Here is an 18610-nt window from a genome sequence, read left to right on the forward strand (position 1 = left end):
AGGAGAGGAGGAGGTGTACAAATAGAGAAGGAGGTGTGGCAGGAGAGGAGGAGGTGTAGAAAGAGAGGAGGAGGTGTGACAGGATAGGAGGAGGTGTAGAAAGAGAGGAGGAGGTGTGACAGGTAAGGAGGAGGTGTGGCAGGTGAGGAGGAGCTGTAGAAAGAGAGAAGGAGGTGTGGCAGGAGAGGAGGAGATGTAGAAAGAGAGGAGGAGGTGTGGCAGGAGAGGAGGAGGTGTAGAAAGAGATGAGGAGGTGTGGCAGGAGAGGAGGAGGTGTAGAAAGAGAGGAGGAGGTGTGGCAGGAGAGGAGGAGGTGTAGAAAGAGAGAAGGAGGTGTGGCAGGTGAGGAGGAGGTGTAGAAAGAGGAGGAGGTGGGGAAGGAGGGGAGGAGGTTTAGAAGGAGAGGAGGAGATGGGGAAGGAGAGGAGATGATGTGGAAGGAGAGGAGGAGGTGGGGAAGGAGAGGAGATGATGCGGAAGGAGAGGAGGAGGTGGGGAAGGAGGTGGAGATGATGTAGAAAGAGAGGAGGAGGTGTGGCAGGTGAGGAGTAGGTGTGGCAGGTGAGGAGGAGGTGTAGAAAGAGAGGAGGAGGTGTGGCTGGTGAGGAGGAGGTGTAGAAAGAGAGGAGGAGGTGTGACAGGAGAGGAGGAGGTGTAGAAAGAGGAGGAGGGTGTGACAGGAGAGGAGGAGGTGTAGAAAGAGAGGAGGAGGTGTGACAGGAGAGGAGGAGGTGTAGAAAGAGAGAAGGAGGTGTGGCAGGAGAGGAGGAGGTGTAGAAAGAGAGGAGGAGGTGTGGAAGGAGAGGAGATGGTGTAGAAGGAGAGGAGGGGGTGGGGAAGGAGAGGAAATGGTGTAGAAGGAGAGGAGGAGGTGGGGAAGGAGAGGAGATGATGCGGAAGGAGAGGAGGAGGTGGGGAGGAGGTTTAGAAGGAGAGGAGGAGGTGGGGAAGGAGAGGAGATGATGTGGAATGAGAGGAGGAGGTGGGGAAGGAGAGGAGATGATGCGGAAGGAGAGGAGGAGGTGGGGAAGGAGGTGGAGATGATGTAGAAAGAGAGGAGGAGGTGGGGAAGGAGAGGAGGAGGTGTGGCAGGTGAGGAGGAGGTGTGGCAGGTGAGGAGGAGGTGTAGAAAGAGAGGAGGAGGTGTGACAGGATCGAGGAGTTGTAGAAAGAGAGGAGGAGGAGGTGGGGAAGGAGAGGAGGAGGTGTGGCAGGTGAGGAGGAGGTGTGGCAGGTGAGGAGGAGGTGTAGAAAGAGAGGAGGAGTTGTGGCAGGAGAGGAGGTGGTGTGACAGGAGAGGAGGAGGTGTAGAAAGAGAGGAGGAGGTGTCGCAGGATCGAGGAGTTGTAGAAAGAGAGGAGGAGGTGTGACAGGAGAGGAGGAGGTGTGGCAGGTGAGGAGGAGGTGTAGAAAGGGGAGGTGGTGTGACAGGAGAGGAGGAGGTGTAGAAAGAGAGGAGGAGGTGTGGCAGGATAGGAGGAGGTGTGGCATTAGAGGAGGAGGTGTAGAAAGAGAGGAGGAGGTGTAGAAAGAGAGGAGGAGCCGTCTGTAAGAGATGTGCAGGAGTTCACACCAGCTCTCGCTGACTGCCTGGGACAGGAGCTTTGATCAGTGATTGGCTGCTGTCAGGTCTAATCAGTGCGCTGCATGTGTTAACTGACAGTTGTCTTTGTGCCTTTGTCCAATCAGAGAGCTCCACATGGTTTCCAGGTGAACCAGAAACTGGAGGCGGTCGACAGAAGGAACCCCATGTTGATCCGTGTCGCCACGGTAACCGATGTAGAAGACAACAGGGTGAAGGTACCGTCTATCTGTCTGTCTACCTGTCTGTCTGTCTGTGTTATGTCATAGACTATGTGATGATGTAACCAGGTATGTGTACCTGCAGGTCCATTATGACAGCTGGTCGCAGCAGTTTGACATCTGGTGTGACGCCGACCTCTGTGACCTTCATCCAGTCGGTTGGTGTCAACGCACAGGACACCCACTGGAACCCCCTCCAGGTCAGACGGGTCAGAGAGAGAGAGACAGGTCAGAGAGAGAGAGAGAGACAGAAAGGTCGGAGCGAGAGAGACAGGTGGTCGGAGCGAGAGAGAGAGACGGGTCAGAGAGAGAGAGACGGGTCAGAGAGAGAGAGACAGGTCGGAGAGAGAGAGAGAGACAGACAGGTCGGAGAGAGATGGACAGGTCGGAGAGAGAGAGAGACAGGTCAGAGAGAGAGACGGACAGGTCGGAGAGAGAGAGAGACAGGTCAGAGAGAGAGACAGACAGGTCGGAGAGAGAGACAGGTATACTTACCAGCAGCATTACTAACAGAGTTCATGTCCCTTCTGTGTGTGAGACAGGTTCCTCCCCCCTCTCCCCCCCCTCTCAGGGTGTGTGTCCCACTCCAGGCTGCAGAGGAGTTGGTCACATTAAGGGAGCCAAGTACACCGGACACCACAGGTAAACCCACACCTGCTGAGTCCCGTTTCTGTCTGCTGAGTCCCGTTTCTGTCTGCTGAGTCCGTTTCTGTCTGCTGAGTCCCATTTCTGTCTGCTGAGTCCCGTTTCTTTCTGCTGGGTCATGTTTCAGCCTGCTGAGTCCCGTTTCTCTCTGCTGAGTCCCGTTTCTCTCTGCTGAGTCCCGTTTCTGTCTGCTGAGTCCGTTTCTGTGCTGGGTCCGTTTCTGCTGCTGGGTCCGTTTCTCTCTGCTGAGTCCGTTTCTCTGCTGAGTCCCGTTTCTGTCTGCTGGGTCCCGTTTCTGTCTGCTGGGTCCCGTTTCTCTCTGCTGGGTCCCGTTTCTGTCTGCTGAGTCCCGTTTCTTTCTGCTGAGTCCCGTTTCTTTCTGCTGAGTCTCGTTCTTTCTGCTGAGTCTCGTTCGTCTGCTGAGTCATGTTTCTGCTGCTGGGTCATGTTTCTGCCTGCTGGGTCATGTTTCAGCCTGCTAAGTCCTGTTTCTCTCTGCTGAGTCTCGTTTCTCTCTGCTGAGTCCCGTTTCTCTCTGCTGAGTCTCGTTTCTGTCTGCTGAGTCTCGTTTCTGTCTGCTGGGTCATGTTTCAGCCTGCTGGGTCATGTTTCAGCCTGCTAAGTCCCGTTTCTCTCTGCTGAGTCCCGTTTCTGTCTGTTGGGTCCCGTTTCTGTCTGCTGAGTCTCGTTTCTCTCTGCTGAGTCTCGTTTCTCTCTGCTGAGTCTCGTTTCTCTCTGCTGAGTCTCGTTTCTGTCTGCTGAGTCTGTTTTTTTTCTGCTGAGTCTCGTTTCTCTCTGCTGAGTCTCGTTTCTCTCTGCTGAGTCTCGTTTCTGTCTGCTGAGTCTCGTTTCTGTCTGCTGAGTCTGTTTTTTTCTGTCTGCTGAGTCTCGTTTCTCTCTGCTGAGTCTGTTTTTTTCTGTCTGCTGAGTCTCGTTTCTCTCTGCTGAGTCTCGTTTCTCTCTGCTGAGTCTGTTTTTTTCTGTCTGCTGAGTCTCGTTTCTGTCTCCTGACTCCCGTTTCTGTCTGCTGAGTCCTGTTTCAGCCTGCTGGGTCATGTTTCAGCCTGCTGAGTCCTGTTTCTATCCCTCTCGGCCAGTGCCTTCGGCTGTCCGTACTCAGACATTAACATGCGTAAGGAGGTGGGCTTCCTGATAGGCTGGGAGGAGAGAGAGTCATCACCCTTGTCCCTGTCACCATTTATCACCATGGCAACCAGTCAGACAGGTAACCACGGACTTGTTTTTACCGCCTGTAGAAATCTTTTGGTGTTTTATACTTTATTGTGCTTTTGGTATGAAATCTGAAAAACAATCATATTTACAGAGAGTAAAATAAAACCCGGGCTCTCAGTTTCCAACAAATGGAAATTCAGCTGCTAACCCCGAACCAATATGCCTCCTTTGAATACCATGCTGTCTTGGTGTCCACTCCGGTAAAGGTCTCTGTGATTGTCATCTACCGTCCACAAGGACAAGTGGGTAACTTTGTGGACGAGCTAGAAACACTGCTGTCTTCAGTCCCAGAGCAGGCTGTCCGTTACTCGTCCTCTGTGACATGAACATCCACTTAGACAAATCAAAATCAGCAGACTTCCTGTCTCTGATTCAGTCCTTTGATCTAACTCGGGCCCCCCGACCCACAAAGCTGGCAAGGTGCTAGACCTGGTTCCTGTCCGAAACTGTGTCGCCGAGTGCCTAACTGTCACTCCTCTAGACTAACATGTAGCAGTCCTCCTACATCTTTTCCTCTGTCCTCCCAGGTCAGTGGTTCTTCACTCTCCTTGTTTACTCCTCTCACAGAGAGCGAGGTATCAGAACTCCTGACCCGTAGTCGTCCCACTACGTGGCTACTGGACCCAATTCCTACCAATCTCCTCCAAGCCATAGACAATTTCTTGTGTACTAACAGTACAGGATGCGCAGCCAGGGGGCAAAAGCGCTTCGGTAGCCGGTCAGAAGACTGTAATGAACGTAGATTATGCATAGTTTGTAAATTCTTGTTGACTCAATAATGAAGTGCCAACAGTTGGATCTGTTTGTGTTTCATTTCGCATATTAATATAACATGTGCGACCGCGCTGCAGGTCAGCAACTCCGGGCGTTATGCTGTCAAGCAAAACGTCAGCTGCTAGCCAAAAAGCTAAAGGAAGAAGAAGGGAGAGAGGCATTCTTTCCATAGCTGGAAGTCCTGCCATCAGGCCTGGCTGTGTCACACTCAGAGATTCAGAGAACATGGTCTTCTGTTGTAAACCTTGTGCAACCAGCAGGAAGCTTTCAACCGCAAACAGTTTTGTATTGAAGCCTCTGATAAAGCAGCACAGCAGCGTGAGCAGCCTGTAGAAAGAAACTCCGGCAGCTGCTGCCAGTGAAGCATCTGCTCTGCAGGAGAGCGGCCGCTCTACTGAAACAGCTCTCCTGTCTGAAACAGAAGCCCTAAGGTCAGCTGAAGCTGCAGTCTTCGGTTCTTTTCCTGCTTGACCTATCAGCTGCCTTTGACACAGTCTATCTCAGGATCCTGCTATCTGCACTGTCATCAATGGGCATCTACACCACCTCACTGGGGCCGATCATTCGCTCGCACGTCTTCTCTTACCGCTGCTATGCAGACGATATGCTGCTCTACCTATCCTTCCCGCCAGACGACCCCACCGTCTCCGTGTGGATCACAGACTGTCAGACATATCTGCATGGATGAAGGCTCGCCACCTTCAGCTGAACCTCTCTCAGGCTGAACTCGTGGTCATTCCAGCCAAGCAATCTATCCACCACAACATCAAACTACAAACCGGCTCCTCAGCCGTCACCATACATGAACACACAGTCGGAAGATCCACTTCACAACTCTGGAAATGGGACCGTCTGAGGGGCACCTGAACGCACCGTGAGCCACTGGTTGCAATTTGCAACCCTCACCACTAGATGCCACAAAAACGTACACACTGAAGCTTTAAGATGTCTCTGTTAGGCTGTCTCTACCTGTCTGTCTCTCCCTCTACCTGTCTGTCTGTCTAACGCTCCCTCTACCTGTCTGTCTCTCTCTACCTGTCTCTCTCTCTGTCTAACTCTCCCTCTACCTGTCCGTCTCTCTGTCTACCTGTCTAACTCTCCCTCTACCTGTCTGTCTCTTTGTCTAACTCCCCCTCTACATGTCTGTCTCCCTGTCTAACGCTCCCTCTACCTGTCTGTCTCTCCCTTTACCTGTCTGTCTGTCTAACGCTCCCTCTACCTGTCTGTCTCTCTCTACCTGTCTCTCTCTCTGTCTAACTCTCCCTCTACCTGTCCGTCTCTCTGTCTACCTGTCTAACTCTCCCTCTACCTGTCTGTCTCTCTGTCTTTCCCTACCTGTCTATCTTTCTTTCTCTCTCTCTACCTTTCTGTCTCTTTGTCTAACTCTCTACCTGTCTGTCTGTTGAACAGCGGAAGTATTCAGGTGAAGACGGAGCCCACAGACGAGACTCTGCTGCTTCCTCTGGGGAAGAGAAGAAGACTGACAGACAGGTGAGACAGGCTGACTGACAGACAGACAGACAGGTGAGACAGACCTATAGACAGGTGAGACAGGATGACTGACAGACAGATGAGACAGACCTACAGATAGACAGGTGAGACAGACCGACAGATAGACAGACCTACAGACAAGTGAGACACCTACAGATAGACAGGTAAGACAGGCTGACTGACAGACAGGTGAGACAGACCTACAGATAGACAGACCTACAGACAAGTGAGACAGACCTACAGATAGACAGACCTACAGACAAGTGAGACAGACCTACAGACAGTGAGACAGGCTGACTGACAGACAGACAGACAGACAGGTGAGACAGACCTACAGATAGACAGACCTACAGACAGGTGAGACAGACCGAGAGACAGACATGTGAGACAGACCTACAGACAGATGGAACAGACCAACAGATAGACAGGTGAGACAGACAGACAGATAGACATACCTACAGACAAGTGAGACAGACCTACAGACAGGTGAGACAGTCTGACAGACTGGTGAGACAGGTCTACAGACAGACAGGTGAGACAGACTGACAGACAGGTGAGACAGACCTATAGACAGGTGAGACAGACAGACAGACCTACAGACAGGTGAGACAGACAGGTGAGACAGGCCTACAGACAGACAGGTGAGACCGACAGACAGGTGAGACAGACCGACAGACAGACAGACAGATAGGTAAGACAGGATGACAGACAGACAGACAGGTGAGACAGACCGACAGACAGGTAAGACAGGCTGACTGACAGACAGACAGGTGAGACAGACCTATAGACAGGTGAGACAGTCTGACTGACAGAAAGACAGACAGGTGAGACAGACCTACAGATAGACAGACCTACAGACAAGTGAGACAGACCTACAGATAGACAGGTAAGACAGGCTGACAGACAGACAGACAGGTGAGACAGACCTATAGACAGGTGAGACAGGCTGACTGACAGACAGACAGACAGGTGAGACAGACCTACAGATAGACAGACCTACAGACAAGTGAGACAGACCTACAGACAGGTGAGACAGACCGACCTACAGGTGAGACAGACCGACAGACAGACAGGTGAGACAGACCTACAGACAGGTGAGACAGGCCTACAGACAGACAGACAGGTAAGATAGGCTGACAGACAGGCCTACAGACAAACAGACAGGGGAGACAGGCCTACAGACAGACAGGTGAGACAGACCTACAGACAGGTGAGATAGGTCTACAGACAGACAGACAGGTGAGACAGACAAACAGGTGAGACAGGTCTACAGACTGGTTAGACAGGCCTACAAACAGATAGACCGACAGATAGGTAAGACAGGCTGACAGACAGACAGGTGAGACAGGCCTACAGACAGACAGACAGGTGAGAAAGACCGACAGACAGAGAGACAGGTGAGAGAGACAGACAGACCGACAGACAGGTGAGACAGGTCTACAGACTGGTGAGACAGGCCTACAAACAGATAGACCGACAGATAGGTAAGACAGGCTGACAGACAGACCTACAGATAAGTGAGACAGGCTGACAGACAGACAGGTGAGACAGGATGACAGACAGACAGACAGGTGAGACAGGTCTACAGACTGGTGAGACAGGCCTACAGACAGACAGGTGAGACAGACAAACAGGTGAGACAGGTCTACAGACTGGTGAGACAGGCCTACAAACAGATAGACCGACAGATAGGTAAGACAGGCTGACAGACAGACAGACAGGTGAGACAGGTCTACAGACAGACAGGTGAGACAGACAGACAGGTGAGACAGGCCTACAGAAAGGTGAGATAGGTCTACAGACAGACAAACAGGTGAGACAGGTCTACAGACTGGTGAGACAGGCCTACAAACAGATAGACCGACAGATAGGTAAGACAGGCTGACAGACAGACAGGTGAGACAGGCTGACAGACAGACAGACAGACAGACAGGTGAGACAGGCTGACAGACAGACAGACAGACAGGTGAGACAGGTCTACAGACAGACAGGTGAGACAGACAGGTGAGACAGGCCTTCAAACAGATAGACCGACAGATAGGTAAGACAGGCTGACAGAAAGACAGGTGAGACAGGCCTACAGACAGACAGACAGACAGACAGGTGAGAAAGACCGACAGACAGACAGACAGGTGAGAGAGACAGACAGACCTACAGACAGGTGAGATAGGTCTACAGACAGACAGACAGGTGAGACAGGCCTGCAGACTGGTGAGACAGGCCTACAGACAGACAGGTGAGACAGACAGACAGGTGAGACAGGCCTACAAACAGACAGACAGACAGACAGGTGAGAAAGACCGACAGACAGACAGACAGGTGAGACAGACTGACAGTTTGTCTGTGAGTGTGTGTAGGTGAAGGAGCTCTCTGATTGGCTGGTTAGATCCCTGTGAGGCGTCCGACCTGTCTCTGTCTCAGAATAGAGGCTGACAGGAGGGTGTGAAGTGTGTGTGGGTGGAGCAGATAATCTGAGTGTGTTATATAAAACTGGATTATATAACACACACACAGGCTGCCTCTCCGCTCTGAAACTCTGGCAGCATAAAACCCTGTCGATGCCGAAAGTTTGAGTAAAGCTGTGAAAGGGTTACTTCCTGTCGGCAGCACATGTTCCAGGATGTTGTGATGTGAGATAGTTTCAGAATAAAAGTGTTCACTACTCCAACAGTAACTACAGAGGAGCTTCTTTCCTATATATTAAAGTTAGAACCAGTTCAGGTCCCATGTGTCCAGGTGGGTACACTAGGCAGCCTAACTGCCAGGTGCCACCAAGTCCTGCACACGAATCGATCCACAAAGGCAGGGTTTCAGCAGAAACATCTGTTTATGTGATGAACACACTTTAATAACGTCTTCTTCTCCCAGACTCTCCCAGCCAACCAAATTCCTCCGTGTGAAACAGGAAGAGGAGGAGCTTCACGTCACCACCCTCGGTCCAGGTATGGTAGACCCTCTGTCAAACCGCAGTTCACATTCAGAGTCTCATCCAGACCAGTTCAGTCTGAACCACCTGAAGAGGCCTGAAGAGGAGAATCTGGATTTAAAGCTTTACTTAGTATTCCGTTGCCCTGACAACGGTTACTGGTTTTAGTGGTTTATCTGGACCTGCTGAGGTCAGGTTTTACCTGCTACATCTGGACGACCTGCTGAGACTTCTGTCTCTTTGTGAACCTCGATCAAACTTTAGCTTCGCTTGTAGCAGAAACACAAATCATTAATGTGTTACGGAGAGCTGTTAGCTGACGCTAGTGAGCTCAGGTGTTCAGGTGCATCAGGGCCTCCTCCTGGACTGGAGGATACAGACCGACTGTAGCCGGATGTGTGACTAACAGCAGCTTCAGCGTCGCAGGACGTCTTCAGGAAATCTCTGCGCTCCTAAACGAAGAACCGGCTGGAGTGACTGTTGTCGTCAGTTCACTAACAAACTCCAGGTATCCATGGAGACCGTGATGTAAATTCTGCTCCTCTCTCCTTATTGTTTCCATGGAAACAGCAGACAGATAAAGTGGCAGTTACCATGGAAACAGCTATCCATGGTAACTACTGTGTCGGTTGTGTTTCTTCCTCTGAAAGACTGAGAGCGCCCCCCCACCCCCCCATGCGGCCTGTCTCACTGCTCAGGGGGTGAGACAGCTCAGTGTCTCCACTGTCCTTAAATCTGGTTCAGGATCGATCCTCCTGGAGGTTTCTGGACCGTGTCCAACAGTCCAGAACCCAAAGACCTGACAGCTGATGGTTTTATTGAGTATTATGCCTGTTTTATTTGGCCCACCGCCTGAAAGGTGTCGTCTTCCGTTCTGACCTGTCTCTCTCTCTCAGCAGCAGAGTCCAGTCTGCAGGCCGCCCTCCATCAGTCTGTCTTCCTGTCGGCCATGTCGGCGCAGCCCGGCCGCGACCTATCGCTCTGCTGGGAGCAGCACCGCAAACTACTGCCGGGCGTCGCCGGAGTCCACGCCGAGACCGTCCAACACTGGAGCGTCCAGCAGGTCAGTACGACAGATCAGAGGAAGAGACAGGTATGGGAGAGAGGGAGAGGTTAAACAGTATCTCCCAAAAGTGAGTCCACCCCCCACATTTCTTTAAATATCTGATTCTATCTTTTCATGCGACAACACTAAGAAATTACCTTTAGCTACAGTATACTGCTTGTATAAAAGTGGAAATTTGCATGACGTCGTCATGGAGGAGTTATACAACTCTGTTATACAAGCTGTACAAGCTGTACGCTCACTGCTTTACACTGTTATACAAGCTGCACGCTCACTACTTTATACTGTTATACAAGCTGTACAAGCTGCACGCTCACTACTTTACACTGTTATACAAGCTGTACAAGCTGTACGCTCACTACTTTACACTGTTATACAAGCTGTACAAGCTGTACGCTCACTACTTTACACTGTTATACAAGCTGTACGCTCACTACTTTACACTGTTATACAAGCTGTACAAGCTTTATGCTCACGACTTTACACTGTTATACAAGCTGTACAAGCTGTACGCTAACTACTTTACACTGTTATACAAGCTGTACGCTCACTGCTTTACACTATATATAAGCTGTACAAGCTGTACGCTCACTGCTTTACACTATTATACAAGCTGTACAAGCTGTACGCTCACTGCTTTACACTGTTATACAAGCTGTACAAGCTTTACGCTCACAACTTTACACTGTTATACAATCTGTACAAGCTGTACGCTCATACTTTACACTGTTATACAAGCTGTACGCTCACTACTTTACACTGTTATACAAGCTGTACGCTCACTACTTTACACTGTTATACAAGCTGTACGCTCACTACTTAACACTGTTATACAAGCTGTACAAGCTGCACGCTCACTACTTTACACTGTTATACAAGCTGTACAAGCTGTACGCTCACTGCTTTACACTGTTATACAAGCTGTACAAGCTGTACGTTCACTACTTTACACTGTTATACAAGCTGTACGCTCACTACTTTACACTGTTATACAAGCTGTACGCTCACTGCTTTACACTGTTATACAAGCTGTACAAGCTTTACGTTCACTACTTTACACTGTTATACAAGCTGTACGCTCACTGCTTTACACTGTTATACAAGCTGTACGCTCACTGCTTTACACTGTTATACAAGCTGTACGCTCACTGCTTTACACTATTATACAAGCTGTACAAGCTGTACGCTCACTGCTTTACACTGTTATACAAGCTGTACAAGCTGTACAAGCTGTACGCTCACTGCTTTACACTGTTATACAAGCTGTACAAGCTGCACGCTCACTACTTTACACTGTTATACAAGCTGTACAAGCTGTACGCTCACTGCTTTACACTGTTATACAAGCTGTACAAGCTGTACACTCACTACTTTACACTGTTATACAAGCTGTACAAGCTGCACGCTCACTACTTTACACTGTTATACAAGCTGTACAAGCTGTACGCTCACTGCTTTACACTGTTATACAAGCTGTACGCTCACTGCTTTACACTGTTATACAAGCTGTACAAGCTGTACGCTCACTGCTTTACACTGTTATACAAGCTGTACGCTCACTGCTTTACACTGTTATACAAGCTGTACGCTCACTGCTTTACACTGTTATACAAGCTGTACAAGCTGTACGCTCACTGCTTTACACTGTTATACAAGCTCTACAAGCTGTACACTCAGTACTTTACACTGTTATACAAGCTGTACGCTCACTACTTTACACTGTTATACAATCTGTACAAGCTGTACACTCACTGCTTTACACTGTTATACAAGCTGTACAAGCTGTACGCTCACTACTTTACACTGTTATACAAGCTGTACGCTCACTACTTTACACTGTTATACAAGCTGTACAAGCTTTACGCTCACTACTTTACACTGTTATACAAGCTGTACAAGCTTTACGCTCACTGCTTTACACTGTTATACAAGCTGTACAAGCTGTACGCTCACTGCTTTACACTGTTATACAAGTTGTACAAGCTGTACGCTCACTGCTTTACACTGTATACAAGCTGTACAAGCTGTACGCTCACTACTTCACACTGTTATACAAGCTGTACAAGCTGTACGCTCACTACTTCACACTGTTATACAAGCTGTACGCTCACTACTTTACACTGTTATACAAGCTGTACAAGCTGTACGCTCACTGCTTTACACTATTATACAAGCTGTACAAGCTGTACGCTCACTGCTTTACACACGCTCACTACTTTACACTGTTATACAAGCGGTACACTCACTATTTTACACTGTTATACAAGCTTACAAGCTTTACGCTCACTGCTTTACCACGCTCACTACTTTACAGGTATACAAGACTTCTGACCTGTCTGTCTCTCTCTCTGTCTCTCTCATCTGTCTTTCTCTCTCACCTTTCTTTCTGTCTCTCACTTGTCTGTCTCTCTCTCGCCTGTTTGTCTCTCTGCAGGTGTCAGACTTCGTTGAGTCTCTTCCTGGCTGTGAGGAACAGGCCCAAACATTTCAGAGATGAGGTGAGACGACCAATCAGTTCCTGTATATGTTATTACATCACATTGAACTTGCTTTGATCTGATTGGTTCCTTCTTCTGCTGTTTAGCAAATTGATGGTCGGGCCTTCCTCCTGCTCACCCAACGGGACATTGTCAGGATAATGTCAATCAAACTTGGTCCCGCCCTTAAAATCTACAACTCCATCCTGATGTTCAAACACGCCGAGGACAGGAGCCAATCACACACCGGAGAGAGGAGCCAATCACACGCCGCGGAGAGGAGACAATCGGACACCGAGGACAGAAGCCAATCACATGCCGAGGAGAGGAGACAATCAGACACCAGAGGACAGCAGCCAATCACACACTGGGGACATGAACCAATCACACCTGACACCTGCGACCGACTGACTGACTGAGCCGCTCCGGAAACACCTGATTGACAACATCACGGTTCACTTTTCATCCAGTCGTCAGTCAGGTTTGACATTCACACTTCTCTCTCAGGTGTTTCTGTCAGCTGGCGGTCACGTGACCTCACGTTTGTTCATCACAAAGAAGAAAATGAGACACAGAAAGTTTGTTGACGCCCAGTTCAGCCCCCCTAAAGGAGCCGTGGTGCCTTGAACGCCCGGTTGGTGCGCCGCAGTGTTTATTTACACGTCACTGCTGATTGGGTAAGACCTCCACCAATGAGAGAAGACGCACCTCAGAGCCCACTGCGCACTGTTTCAAGGAAACCTGCTGTTCAACCTGGAAACTCACACAGCGTTTTCAGATTGAACACCCCGCTGAGCGCCATTTCAGGCTCCGCCTCTTTGGAGGGACGTGGCTTAGTGCTGGTGTTCCCTTCAGAGAACTAAGACTGACAGACTGGACTCACCAAACCAGGATCGCTGCGCAAAGGACTCCAGGATGTTGAGGCCTGAAGGACATAGCTGCTGTGATGATGCAGCCTCACCTGGCGAGTCCGTCCCACAGACCCTCGTGTCAAACAGCAGAAACAAACGTGGACAGCCTGGGGCAAAGCACGGGGTGGTCTCTAGAGCTGATCTCCCCCCCCCCTCACCTGGTTTCATATGACTCACCACATGTGCCATTTAGGCGAGTCAGGCGCCGCCAAGATGGTCGGCCTGTGGTGATGTCACGGAGCGTCCATGTTTTATACCGTATGTGATTCAGACTGGTCAGGGGGAAGGAGGGGGGGCCTGAAGTGGCCTCAGCTGGACTCATTCTGTTTCCTCTGTGACAGTCTGGATAAAGTTTTATTGAATTTTCCACAAAACTGGTGGACATGGCTGCTGCCAGCTGATTGGCTAAAAACTCTTGACAGGCGCTTCATATGTGATGAAGTTAAGATCATAGATCCCAGATATTGTAACCCGGCTCTTATTCCTGTCTGTAAAAGAACAAAACAAATGAACCGTGAACACAAAGAATAAAAAGCTGCGTTCGCTAACGCTTCTCATAGCTGTGAGAACGTCTTGACATGGCGAGAAAGGGCCAGTAATAATATGAAGACACAATTGTGAGAAAAGATTTATAATTGTGAGGAAAAAAAACTCACCATTACGAGTTAAAATATTAATCTGAATTTATATATTGGTTGGTGATAATTAGATAATAGATTAACGATGTTCAGTCCTCATTAAGACCAGATCCCTGATGACACGAATGTAACGGCTCCGGAATAAACGCCACACAGGAAGCGGTCAGTGACATCACACTGAGGCTCCGCCCCACTGTAATGACTCTAAAGACTCTCAGGATCCGCCTGTCGGGCTTTGTGTGATGGAGGTTTTTACACTTACGCCTCCTCTGCTGTTGGTCCTTGTGTGGTCAGAGCTCAGTTTTAATTCCAGAGTTTATATTTATAGTTTTATTCTCTCTCGTGTTTGAACTTGTCCTGTTTCTCTATAGAGTTCTATTTTAAGTTTATACACAGGTATATATATTTCTATTTCTGTCTGGCATTCAAACCAGAGTTCACTCTGACTCCCGCCTTCCCAGTGAGTCACTGTGACGTCACGGGGCGCTCTTGTGCACACGCTCAGTTTGTATCTCGGGTTTCTAACAGTTTCTCAGGTTTTCCACGCTAACGGTGCATGAATTTAACGTAGGGTTGTTTTAAAGTTGCCAACAATCTGCTGATGTTTTCTTTTTTTTTCTCTGCTGTTTCTGTCAGTGTTTGTGATTAATAAAGTTTGTTATCTGCTGCCCGTTCATTGGTTCTCTTTGACCAGGTGACCTACCTGGAGACACAGTCCGGTAACAGCTGATGTCATACAGGTGTTTATGTACACTGCTTCATTGGCTCCTGTAGGAACATACTGCAACATAGCAAGTTAGTCATGGAGTTCCACAAGGATCTGTCCTCGGACCAATCCTCTTCACTTTATATATGCTTCCTTTAGGCAATATTATCAGAAATATTCCATAAGCTTTATTGTTATGCAATGATACTCAGTTATATCTTCGATCAGCAGATGAAACTCATCAGTTAGCTAAACTTCAATGTGCCTTCAGGATGTTAAACCTGGATGACCTGTAATTTTCTCATGTTAACTCAGTAAAACTGAAGTTATTGCTCTGGGGCCTAAGCACTCCGTGACGCATTATCTGAAGATATAGTTTCCCTGGATGGCATCACCTTGGCCTCCAGCACCACTGTGAGGAATCTTGGAGTTATCTTGATCAGGACATGTCGTTTAAGTCTCACATTAAGCAAATTTCAAGGACCGCCTTTTTTCACTTACTTAATATTGCGAAAATCAGGAACATCCTGTCTAAAATGATGCAGAAAACTAGTCCATGCATTTGTTACTCTAGGCTGGATTACTGCAATTCCTTAATATCAGGCTGCTCAAAAAGTCCGTTAAGACTCTTCAGCTGATCCAGAATGCTGCAGCACGGTTTCTGACAGGAACCAGGAAAGAGATCACATTTCTCCTGTTTTAGCTTCTTTGCATTGGCTTCCATAAAATCCAGAATAGAATTTAAAATCATTCTTCTTACCTACAAAGCTCTTAATGGTCAGGCACCATCTTATCTTAAAGAGCTCATAGTACCTTACTACCCCACCAAGCACTGCGCTCCCAGAATGCACCTGTGGTTCCTAGAGTCTCCAAAAGTAGACTAGGAGCCAGAGTTTCTGGCTCTGGATCTGTGGTTACGAGTCCCTGCTGACCTCGTGTTCCTGCTCGAAACCCTTTGCCTACAGTTAATGACGTGAGAAGCACAGGTGAGTTTACTGCTCACAGCAGTCCCCTGTCTTCTGTGTGTTTGCTTCGTCTTCCTCCTGCAGCGGACTTTGGGATCCTTGTCTTCCCCGCGTATTTTTGATCTGGTCTCCGTCTCAGCCAGACGTTTGCTCGCTCTGCGAGCTCCTTCTTTAGCTCATAGTCACTCCCAAAGTCTTCAGACATGAAGTTCCAGTACAGCCTCTGCAGCCTGGGTCAGCCTGCAGGGGTCAGTGACTGATCTGGTTCTGTACTGGGAACTGGTGTTCCTGCATATGGTGTTCTGTTCCCCCTTGGATCAGCTGCGATGGTGTTGAGGTGTTTGGTCGTCCTGCCTTTAGGACCTCGCCAGCTTCCTCAGGAACCAGCCAGGTCTCCACCTGACGACCCTAATCTGCCTCTGAGCTGACCCATAAGCACAAGGTCCACATCCCAGTCCAGCTTCTGACCCTCTTCTTCTCCAGCTTCCCCTGTGTCTGGTCTTAGCTATCTTGACTTTCACTCGGTCTTACGTCTTGTCCGTCCCCTACCCGACAGACTTTCAGGGGTACGAGGGAGCTCAGGGAACGGGAGATGGCTCTGGTCAGGCTGTCAGATTCGTAATGGTGGCCCCAGGTGTCCGACATGTCTCCATCCGTGAGGAGAGACCTTCATTCTGTCTCATGAAACCTTCACAGGGTCCTCGATAATTTAACTGAGGTTCAGTTTGACGTAAGAACCAGCCCCCCCTCCCCCACAGACCGGAACCGTCTGAGGCTTTCACTCTCAGAGCTTTAAATCAGAATCATTCTTAGAAATTGTTTTTGTCATCTTTCCCCAGCAATGTGGACTGTCAGACTCGCAGACTCAATATTACATCTGATGCAGCACGTATGGAGTCTCAGGAGGGACAAACTTCCTCTGAGAACATTTATACGGAAACATATGATTCAGATGTTGCTGACTGAGGTCTACAGACCGTCCACAGCCCGAGCCTCTGTGGAAGGCTGAGGGGGCTGTAGTTTCTCTCTCCCTCCCCCACTCTCTCCTCTCTCTCTCTCCACTCTCTCTCTCTCCCCCTCCCTCTCTCTCCCTCTTTCTCTCTCTCCCTCTTTCTCTCCCTCTTTCTCTCCTCCCTCTCTCTCTCTCCCTCTCCCTACCTCCCTCTCTCCCTCCCCCACTCTCTTTCTCCCCTCTCCCTACCTCCTTCTCTCTCTCTCTCCCTCTCTCTCTCTCTCTTCCTCCCTCTCCCCCCCCTCTCTCTCTTTGCCCCCCCCCCCCCTTGGAGGAGGAGATGCGTTTCCGCTCAGCATCACTGCAGAGCCGCCAGAGGAGGGAGAGAGAGAGCAGAGGGGGAGAGACAGGAGGAAAGACTTAAAGAGGAGGAAACGGCAGCAGCACATGAAGCGACGGCAGCTGAAACAGTGAGAACGTTCTGTTTTTATTTTGTGTTTCAGCAGTGAGCACGCTCGCTCTGCAGCAGCGATCCATTAGCTCTGTACAGTTTCTCTCCGATCACTCTGTTCTGTCACGGTGTTACTGACCATATTGATCGTCATTCTGATCGATAACTGTATTGATTTGTTGAACAGAGGAAGTCTGTCATCATTGTGATGACTGACACTGATTGATCATATTGATCCTGCACAGATGTGAGTCAGAGTAATCAGTAGAATCCACTCAGCTTGTGGAGGGCTGCCGTGCATGCTGGGAGACGTAGTTCTGTCAGGGTGAGCGTTGCATTGTGGGAGTTGCAGTGTGGTCAGAGCTACGGAGGCCCGAGGAGTCATGGGAGTCCTGATAATGAAACCTGATGTTAGAAACAGCTGTTTCATGTAAATCCAAACGGAGAAGGCGGTGCGTTTTAAAACGAGTAAAAATAACTGCACGCCGTTTCTTCATGGAATAAATAAACAAACCGAAATATTTAAATACTTTAGAGCTAATTTCTTACTTTGTTTCTAACAGGAAGTTGTGACTGAGTCCAGGTGAGGTGGCAGTGGGCGGGGATTAGCCCGCCGACCGCCGTCTGATTGGTGGTGGGTGATGATCGCAACTGGCGGCCTCCTGCGGATTAACGCGCGGCGACAGGACTCACTGAAGTCCAAAACACAAAGCACACGCACACAAGAGGAAGAACAAGAAGAAGAGGTACAGTACCCGTAGTACCACGCTGTTTCAGTATTCCAGTAGAGTCTGCAGGCCAGCTGCTTTCTGTCTACTGACCCACAATGCACAGCATGAGCCAGAGGTTCAAAGTTCATAGAAGCCCAGCTGTAATGCAGACTGCATGCAAAAGTAGTCAGGAAGCTGCAGTACGTAGTAAGAGAACATCTGACCTTCAGGAACGTTTAACCTGTCAGCACATAATGATGTCACTTCCTGCCCCCAGGAGGAGCGAGGTGGTGGTGGTGAAGGCAAGTTTCTGTTTTCGATCGCAGGTCTTGTGGCAGCCCTTGGCATCCTGGTCCTGCTGGTGGGTGCGGTCATGGCGGCTCTGGGCTACTGGCCTCGAGGCGGACTGTTTATCACACTCAGCCACAGGAGGTGCCGCCATGGCCTCAGTGTCCTCCAGCAGCCTCACACCTGCACCTGGTGATGCTCTGGTAAGATCCAGATGTAAATGCTCCGTATTTGTATAGCGCCTTTCTAGTCTTTTCGCCCACTCAGAGCGCTTTTTACACTACATCTGCATTCACATTCATACACTGAGCCTCAAAGGGAACTAACATTCACATACACTGGCAGAAACAGTCAGTCCAGGGACAACCGCTGACCTTCCGATTAACGGCCAACCCGCTCTACCTCCTGAGCCACAGCCGTCCCAGATCGAGCCTGGCAACCAGGAAACAGAAACATGTCAGGAGGCAGGAGAACATGTCAGAGCAGGAGAACATGTCAGGAGGCAGAGAACATTCAGGGGACAGACGAACATGTCAGGAGGCAGGAGAACATGTCAGGAGGTAGGAGAACATTC

The 18610-nt window shown here is 49.4% G+C and overlaps 1 pseudogene; it reads left to right on the forward strand.

Annotated features, from left to right (window-relative positions):
- Positions 1–13272, forward strand: part of LOC119897449 — a 25314-nt pseudogene extending 12042 nt beyond the window's left edge.
- Positions 13273–18610: the final 5338 nt, after the last annotated feature.

Source organism: Micropterus salmoides, unplaced genomic scaffold (genome assembly GCF_014851395.1).
Source record: "Micropterus salmoides isolate LMB-PRFRI ecotype aquatic unplaced genomic scaffold, ASM1485139v1 Ms_hic_scaffold_1, whole genome shotgun sequence".
Lineage (NCBI taxonomy): Eukaryota > Metazoa > Chordata > Actinopteri > Centrarchiformes > Centrarchidae > Micropterus > Micropterus salmoides.